General features: G+C 39.2%; 1 long non-coding RNA gene across 1 annotated transcript; it reads left to right on the top strand.

Moving 5' to 3' along the window:
• Positions 1-202: 202 nt before the first annotated feature.
• LOC127986919 (uncharacterized) lies at positions 203-7178 on the top strand. Its single transcript, XR_008160992.1, has 2 exons — positions 203-1378; positions 4695-7178. It is a non-coding gene; the product is annotated as an uncharacterized LOC127986919 (long non-coding RNA).
• Positions 7179-7500: the final 322 nt, after the last annotated feature.

Raw genomic sequence — 7500 nt, 5'->3', positions numbered from 1 at the left:
TTATTATATAATTCGTGAAATTTTCCAAAAAGATTAAAGCACCTGGTATTCCCAAGCAATCTCCCATCCATGTACTAACCAGGCCCAAACCTGCTAATATTCAGAGATCGGGCATTGACTCTATTTTTTGGCAAAATTATTATATACTAAGTGAAAAATGTCCAAAAAGCTTACAGCACCCGGTATTCCTAGGCAGTGTAAGGACGAAAGAACCTGAGATACTTTGATGTCCTGAGAAACAGACAATACAAACATACACAGGCATCTTCAAGACACCCCACAGAGTGGAGGAGCAGGAGACCTCCTTCCCTTCTGGCCATTTGTTTCATTTTAAATCCCTTCACCCATTCTTCCTTCTACTCAGTCTGCTCAAAATGATTACATGAAAATGTCAATGCAAGTGAACTAACACTCATGTCTAGTATCATTGGAAATGTCTCAGTGCAACTGGTACAATGGTCTCACTCTCACAAAAGTAGATTAGAAGATAATACAGATCTGAAGAGTCAAGAGATATCTTGATTACTGTAATGGGAGTGTCCTTTCCTAGGGTTCTCCATGTAAATTACCCCCTGTTCCCATTGAGTTGTAAAACCACCCAGGCTTGGGACCTGAGGTAATGCAAATTCCAATTGTTAGTTTCTGTCTTCATCTCGGGGGATGTTTGTCTTGGTCTGAGGTATTTAAAGGATTGCAGCAAAAGGATCAGGGCGATTTCTGTAGCCAGAAAGCCCGTAGTGTGTTGTGTGTCTCTTCACTTCATACTATGTATTTTCTAAGGTCAGGTATGCATATTTTACTTTTAGATTCATCTTTGAGAATTTGATGTTTTGTATTGATATGATTTGATGTGTTTCAATTGGATATGTAATTGGCAAAATACATATCTACCTGACTGTAAATAAATTGTTACATTTTGATTCTATTCTGTCTTACTCTGTAATTATTGACTAGTAGATTACGTTGTATCCTTGTTAGCAACATGAGCACCCGAATGAATGAGTTAATATAAAAAATAGAGTTAACTAGAATAATCAAATGTCAGAAGAATATTAATTAAAAAGGCATACAACCAATTTGCATTTCAACCTAAATTCGAGGTCATAAGAAAATGGAGTCAGATTAAATAATAAAATGGAGTCAGATTTGAGCTTAACCTAAAATGAATAACTCTATGCGCTGAAAGACAGAACACGCAGGAAACCTTCATCCAGCACCGGATACCTTCCTTGGGCCGAGTGTCTGGACCTTACAAAGTGGTGACCCCGCCGACGTGATCTCCCTAATTATGCGAGTGACGTCTTTCCAGTGCTAATTTCAAATTGATTCTCTCTGAAGATATAAGGTTTGAGCTTCTTCCCTGTCTACAACTGCTGTGGTAAGTTCATTCATTTTTCTTATTAGAAGTGTTGAGGGAAAGCTTTTTGCATTTCACATACAGACACATTTTTAGAACGGGTCGACATACCCATTGTTAGACCGGAGACCGTAGAAATCCGGTGGGGGGAGAATTAACCGGGAAACATGGCTTTTCAGGGACAATACAGTGACAGTGTAGATCAGGAGATCATGGAAATACAGGCATTACAAATAAAAGACACACTTCTTAGTTTAAACGATAAAGGATTCAATCTTAAATGGAAAAACAACGAAATTGTAGCTTGGTTTTTGGCCGAGGGCAAAAAATTGACGTCTAAAGCAAAATATAAAAAAATCCCGACTGCCATCGTCTATCTTCTTCGCAAAAATGACCTAGAGTCAATAGCTGAAAACGAACGCGCGATAACAAGCATAAAAGAAATTGAAAAGGCGCGCTCTGAAGAATTGCAAAAGTTAAGAGCACAGGTCGAGGCATTTACTTTCGAAAGACAAGGTTGGGCAAGACAGAGTGAAATGATGTCTAGAAAAATTGAAGAACTCCAAAACAAACTCCAAAACGGCAACAATTACATATCAGCTCTTGAAGACTGCTGTGATAATGCAGGCTTCCCAGTGGCTGCAGTTAAGCAAGCGGCACTGCATGAAACCTTTGATTATGATAGAAACAGCGATAGTGACGATGATGATGTTGCCGCATTAGATTCTCAGAGAAACCGAGATCCCGTTCAGAGACACGGAGAACAAAATCAGCGAAGTCCAATTAAAACCAGAGCAAAATCCAGCGAAAAACCCTCCAAATCAGTTAAAATTGCTGTACTCAAAACCATAACAAATACAAACGATGAAATAACCACGATTAGCCGCCCATTAACATGCGAAGAGTGTACAACACACAAACAGATCGTGGGAATGATGCCCAGAAGAGGGCCATTCCAACCCTATTGGGAAACACTGATGCTACAAGCCACAGTGTATAAATTGGAAACTAGAGATGTATGGCAAATCGCACTCTTAACCATTCCTGAAGAACTCCGATCTAAATTAACCCCTCGAATGAAATCTGGAGACATAATCAAGCAAAACAATAACGAAACTGATGAAAGTATCTTTGAACGATTAAAACAGGCATTGCTAGATATAAGGGGTCCAACAAGCGCAGATTGGAGCAGGATACTACAAATTAAGCAGGAAAGCAATGAACCGTTTGAAACATTCGCCGAACGTCTGTGGACGACATACAAAGAATATTCCGGTCTAGAAAATGCAAGCCGTGATCACGAACCATTGTTACAACTCATAAAGAACAATGCTGGCACTCCAGTCCAAAATGCTTTGTTAAACGGAGCAGATTCAGCCGAAAACACATTCAGAGCGATTGTAGATTGGGGTTCAAGGATAGAAAACAGATGGAAATCAAAGCCCCAAACCATTGCATCTGCACAGTGGATGACAGAAGGGAATTATTCTAAAAGCAATGGGGCTGAAAAGCATGTCCACTTCTTGGAGGAGGTGACTTGCTGTGATGAATCTAGAACTTTTAGTTCAGAGGAAGCCTGTGCCACTGCTCAAGATAGTGTGCCGATTTCAGTTCTTAAGGAGATGCAGCACCATAATAGCGCAGAGTCGTGGACCAGTGCGCAAGGTGTAAAAAAAGCATTAGAGATTCATAAAAATCCTCAAACTTCAGGAGAACACAGCAAACAAACCTGTGGCAAAGATAGCAGGTTTTGTTCTTCCTGTCAGAAAATAGGCCATACAGAGGAAAAATGCTGGTCACTGGGAAGGGGTAGACCTCCACCTTATTTTCAGAAACGTAGGATATCACTTTCTAAAGGAAAAGATCAGGGGTTGACATGTAACAAGTCTATCTCTGGTAACACTCTTAGTGAGTTGACTGCATTGTTAATGCAAGGCCTTCAGCTACTGACTTCACTTACTAGTGGGTTAGCAGTTTAATAGCAATGAGTTTAATATGGAAACATCCAAATTTCAATAATCCTGCTTGCATTTTCAAATTTATAATTGTGCTGAACATTGTGAGCATAGAAAACACATTATAGTTGTTTGTGCTACTAAATGTACACATAGCTTAGTTTAGCTTATTCTTTAAAAAACACATGACTGCTTTACTGTAAGTGTGTAAACACTTAGGTTTAAGGTTGTAGATGCTACATGCATTCTAGACCATGTGTCTTGTGTAAAATTGGAATAACTTTAATACTGGAATTGCATCGCAATTTCAAGTTGCATGTGTGTCTGTGTTGAATTTGTTTGTCTCCTGAGTGGTACACTCTGCTATTTTCTGTATAGCTGCAGTTAAACCATGTAGAGGAGCATAGAATAGCCATGTGGCCACAGTGTGATTTCATAAATGTCTCAATGAAAATGCTCTCCTCACATGTGAGAACTTAAACCATGTGGCAGATTGATTTGCTTCACAGTGCCAAAAGGGAGGAAGTGTGATTTCATTTCAATAGTGTGGCACAAGCGATAGCAAACCAATTCATTGTTCACTGAGGAGCACCAACTAAAAATTTGATCTGATCACAGAGAATGGCTAACATTATTTGGAAATGGAAACTCTGATTTTGCAACTAATCTTGTAATAATAAAAACATTTTTGAGCCAGATCTCACCTCACACTTGCTCTTAGAGGCTATTACCTGTTACAGCAACAGGACCAAATTTACATAACAATTGTAAAACTTCCTTTCCTTTGTTTGGAGCATGACAGCATTTACACAAAGCCACAGTCGTATACAGCCACAAAACACCATTTGATCTTTTAATCTTTTAAATTGACTTTAAAAATAATGAGAGGGGGGTGTAAAATACAAGAAGTTTTTATGTGCCACAGAGATCTGCATGTGTGAACAACACCATAAAACAACAATTGTCAAACCGACAACACAGAAACAAGTGAACACATTTCTGCCCACAGATCTGACTGTAATGAGAGCAACAGCAACTAAAGCCATGGACATTGGTCCATTGGAATTCATGACGACATGGGTGATAAAAACACCAATTAATCTAGAAAATGTCCCCAGTAGAACTGGGGTCTCTAATGCTCATGACACAGCAGACTGTGAGGGCTCTACTGCAAGAGCAGCATCAGGTGTTACACACTCAGACTGCACTGAAACAGGAGCAGTAATTCAGATCTGACCAACCGAACTCCGTTTGTGACATCTGGATTAAAACTGCAGTACATGAGGATGAATGTAGTTAAAATAATTCCACATGCCAGAACACTAAACTGATGAAAAGTTCAAAATTAACTGTGGTTATCTTTGTATCTGTTTCTGTCTCAGGTTGACCACTGCAATTCTTTGGAGGACAGATACCAGGAGGGTGTCTTATCCCCTCTGCACCAAGCCAGGACAACAGAATTGTTACATAACCTGAAATGCGGGAGATGAATGTGAAGACACTTGAAGGGGCCATTCACACCTCACAGGAGAACATCACCACACAAATATCTACATGGCCTCCCGGATTAGAACCGGAACTAAATTTTTGCAACACAGATTGCTATAGATAAGACTCCATTCATCTCCCAGACATGACCATAGAACACACATCTCACCCATTGCATCATCACCTCACCTAGACTATCCAGTCTGTACACTACAATCAGTAGACAATGATGGCTTAGATCACAAACGTGGTACTCCACTAAAGATCTATTGTCCATCATCACACTGACAGAACCAGATAGCCTCACACACACAGGACAATAGAATTAATTACATTCCCAAAAGATATAAAATATCTACTATCTGCAACTGTCTAAAAAACTAGTGGAACAACACTGTAACACATTTGTACGACAAGTCACAGATCGATGGTGCAAATTTTTTAACACAGAGGCAGACAAGCCTTTACAATTTAAAATTTTGAATCTTTCAGATTGTTATTGGGGTGGTTGACAAGCCAGAGGGCCCCTGGTTTCCCAACACATCACTAATGACAATAAACATTATTAAAATGATCAAATATGAAGTGCCTGCACTTCATCTCTATCAATCAATTATAAAATTAAACATTTTACCTAACCATCAACTGTGACTTAGCCTTTATATCTTTACATCAGATACCCATTCTCTCACACACACACACACACACACACACACACACACGCACACGCACACACACACACACAAACACACACACCTGTTACAAGGAATTTAGGATTTACATTGTAGAAAAATGTTTTAATCATGTTCTAAGTCACTTCTTAAAAACCTTAGATCATCTTAAGTGGCTTGCAATAGAAGATTCCTGAATTAACAGTGTGATTATTGTATATACCTTCATAATTATGATTGAATGTTCCTATTGTCATTATATGACTTGTTTATTGATTGCATACCTCTAAATTTATGCTCAAGTTACTGACCTCTTGCTGCATTTCCTTTGAGTCATTCATACCAAAATTTATGTTTACATGGGACCATTTTTAACATCAGATGTACCCCTTGCACTGGCTGACATGAATTCATCAGGTTTCTTTTTTGTTTTATTGCTCTTATGTTAATTTATGACCTTTTTATCTTACTCCATGGGTGATGACATTAAGCTGATCCGAATTCAGTCATTGAATGGCCACTAAGATGCTTTTCAGGTGTCCCACACAAATCGGTGTGTAAGCAAGGAGGACACCTTCATCTACTGAAGCTCACCGCTGGAGGAGAGAGGATTCACGAAGATGGGTCAGACTACCGTCTTAGAGAAGGTGCCATAAGGAGCAGAGGTTTCTCCACAAAGGAAGGACACGTTAACTGAACAAGTCGTAAAGGCTCAGATTGACCCACTGAACTGTGCTCACATGCTGAGCTCAACCACAGGTAGAAACCCTGGAGATATTCATCCACCTGCCAAACTCAAGCGACACACACATGCTGAGACAGACTGTTCTGCAGATGAATACAGCCCTCAGAAGGTTTCTAAAGCTGCTTACATCACAAAGACAATTTTGAGATAACATCTCGAAGATAAACAATCATCTAACGGTGACCCCATTGGATTCATCTGAATGTGACCCATTGGGGGTCAAACGGAGGAACTGTAAGGACGAAAGAACCTGAGATACTTTGATGTCCTGAGAAACAGACAATACAAACATACACAGGCATCTTCAAGACACCCCACAGAGTGGAGGAGCAGGAGACCTCCTTCCCTTCTGGCCATTTGTTTCATTTTAAATCCCTTCACCCATTCTTCCTTCTACTCAGTCTGCTCAAAATGATTACATGAAAATGTCAATGCAAGTGAACTAACACTCATGTCTAGTATCATTGGAAATGTCTCAGTGCAACTGGTACAATGGTCTCACTCTCACAAAAGTAGATTAGAAGATAATACAGATCTGAAGAGTCAAGAGATATCTTGATTACTGTAATGGGAGTGTCCTTTCCTAGGGTTCTCCATGTAAATTACCCCCTGTTCCCATTGAGTTGTAAAACCACCCAGGCTTGGGACCTGAGGTAATGCAAATTCCAATTGTTAGTTTCTGTCTTCATCTCGGGGGATGTTTGTCTTGGTCTGAGGTATTTAAAGGATTGCAGCAAAAGGATCAGGGCGATTTCTGTAGCCAGAAAGCCCGTAGTGTGTTGTGTGTCTCTTCACTTCATACTATGTATTTTCTAAGGTCAGGTATGCATATTTTACTTTTAGATTCATCTTTGAGAATTTGATGTTTTGTATTGATATGATTTGATGTGTTTCAATTGGATATGTAATTGGCAAAATACATATCTACCTGACTGTAAATAAATTGTTACATTTTGATTCTATTCTGTCTTACTCTGTAATTATTGACTAGTAGATTACGTTGTATCCTTGTTAGCAACATGAGCACCCGAATGAATGAGTTAATATAAAAAATAGAGTTAACTAGAATAATCAAATGTCAGAAGAATATTAATTAAAAAGGCATACAACCAATTTGCATTTCAACCTAAATTCGAGGTCATAAGAAAATGGAGTCAGATTAAATAATAAAATGGAGTCAGATTTGAGCTTAACCTAAAATGAATAACTCTATGCGCTGAAAGACAGAACACGCAGGAAACCTTCATCCAGCACCGGATACCTTCCTTGGGCCGAGTGTCTGGA

This window comes from Carassius gibelio, chromosome B22 (genome assembly GCF_023724105.1).
Source record: "Carassius gibelio isolate Cgi1373 ecotype wild population from Czech Republic chromosome B22, carGib1.2-hapl.c, whole genome shotgun sequence".
Taxonomy (NCBI): domain Eukaryota; kingdom Metazoa; phylum Chordata; class Actinopteri; order Cypriniformes; family Cyprinidae; genus Carassius; species Carassius gibelio.
This window is presented reverse-complemented; position numbering and strand designations above follow the sequence as displayed.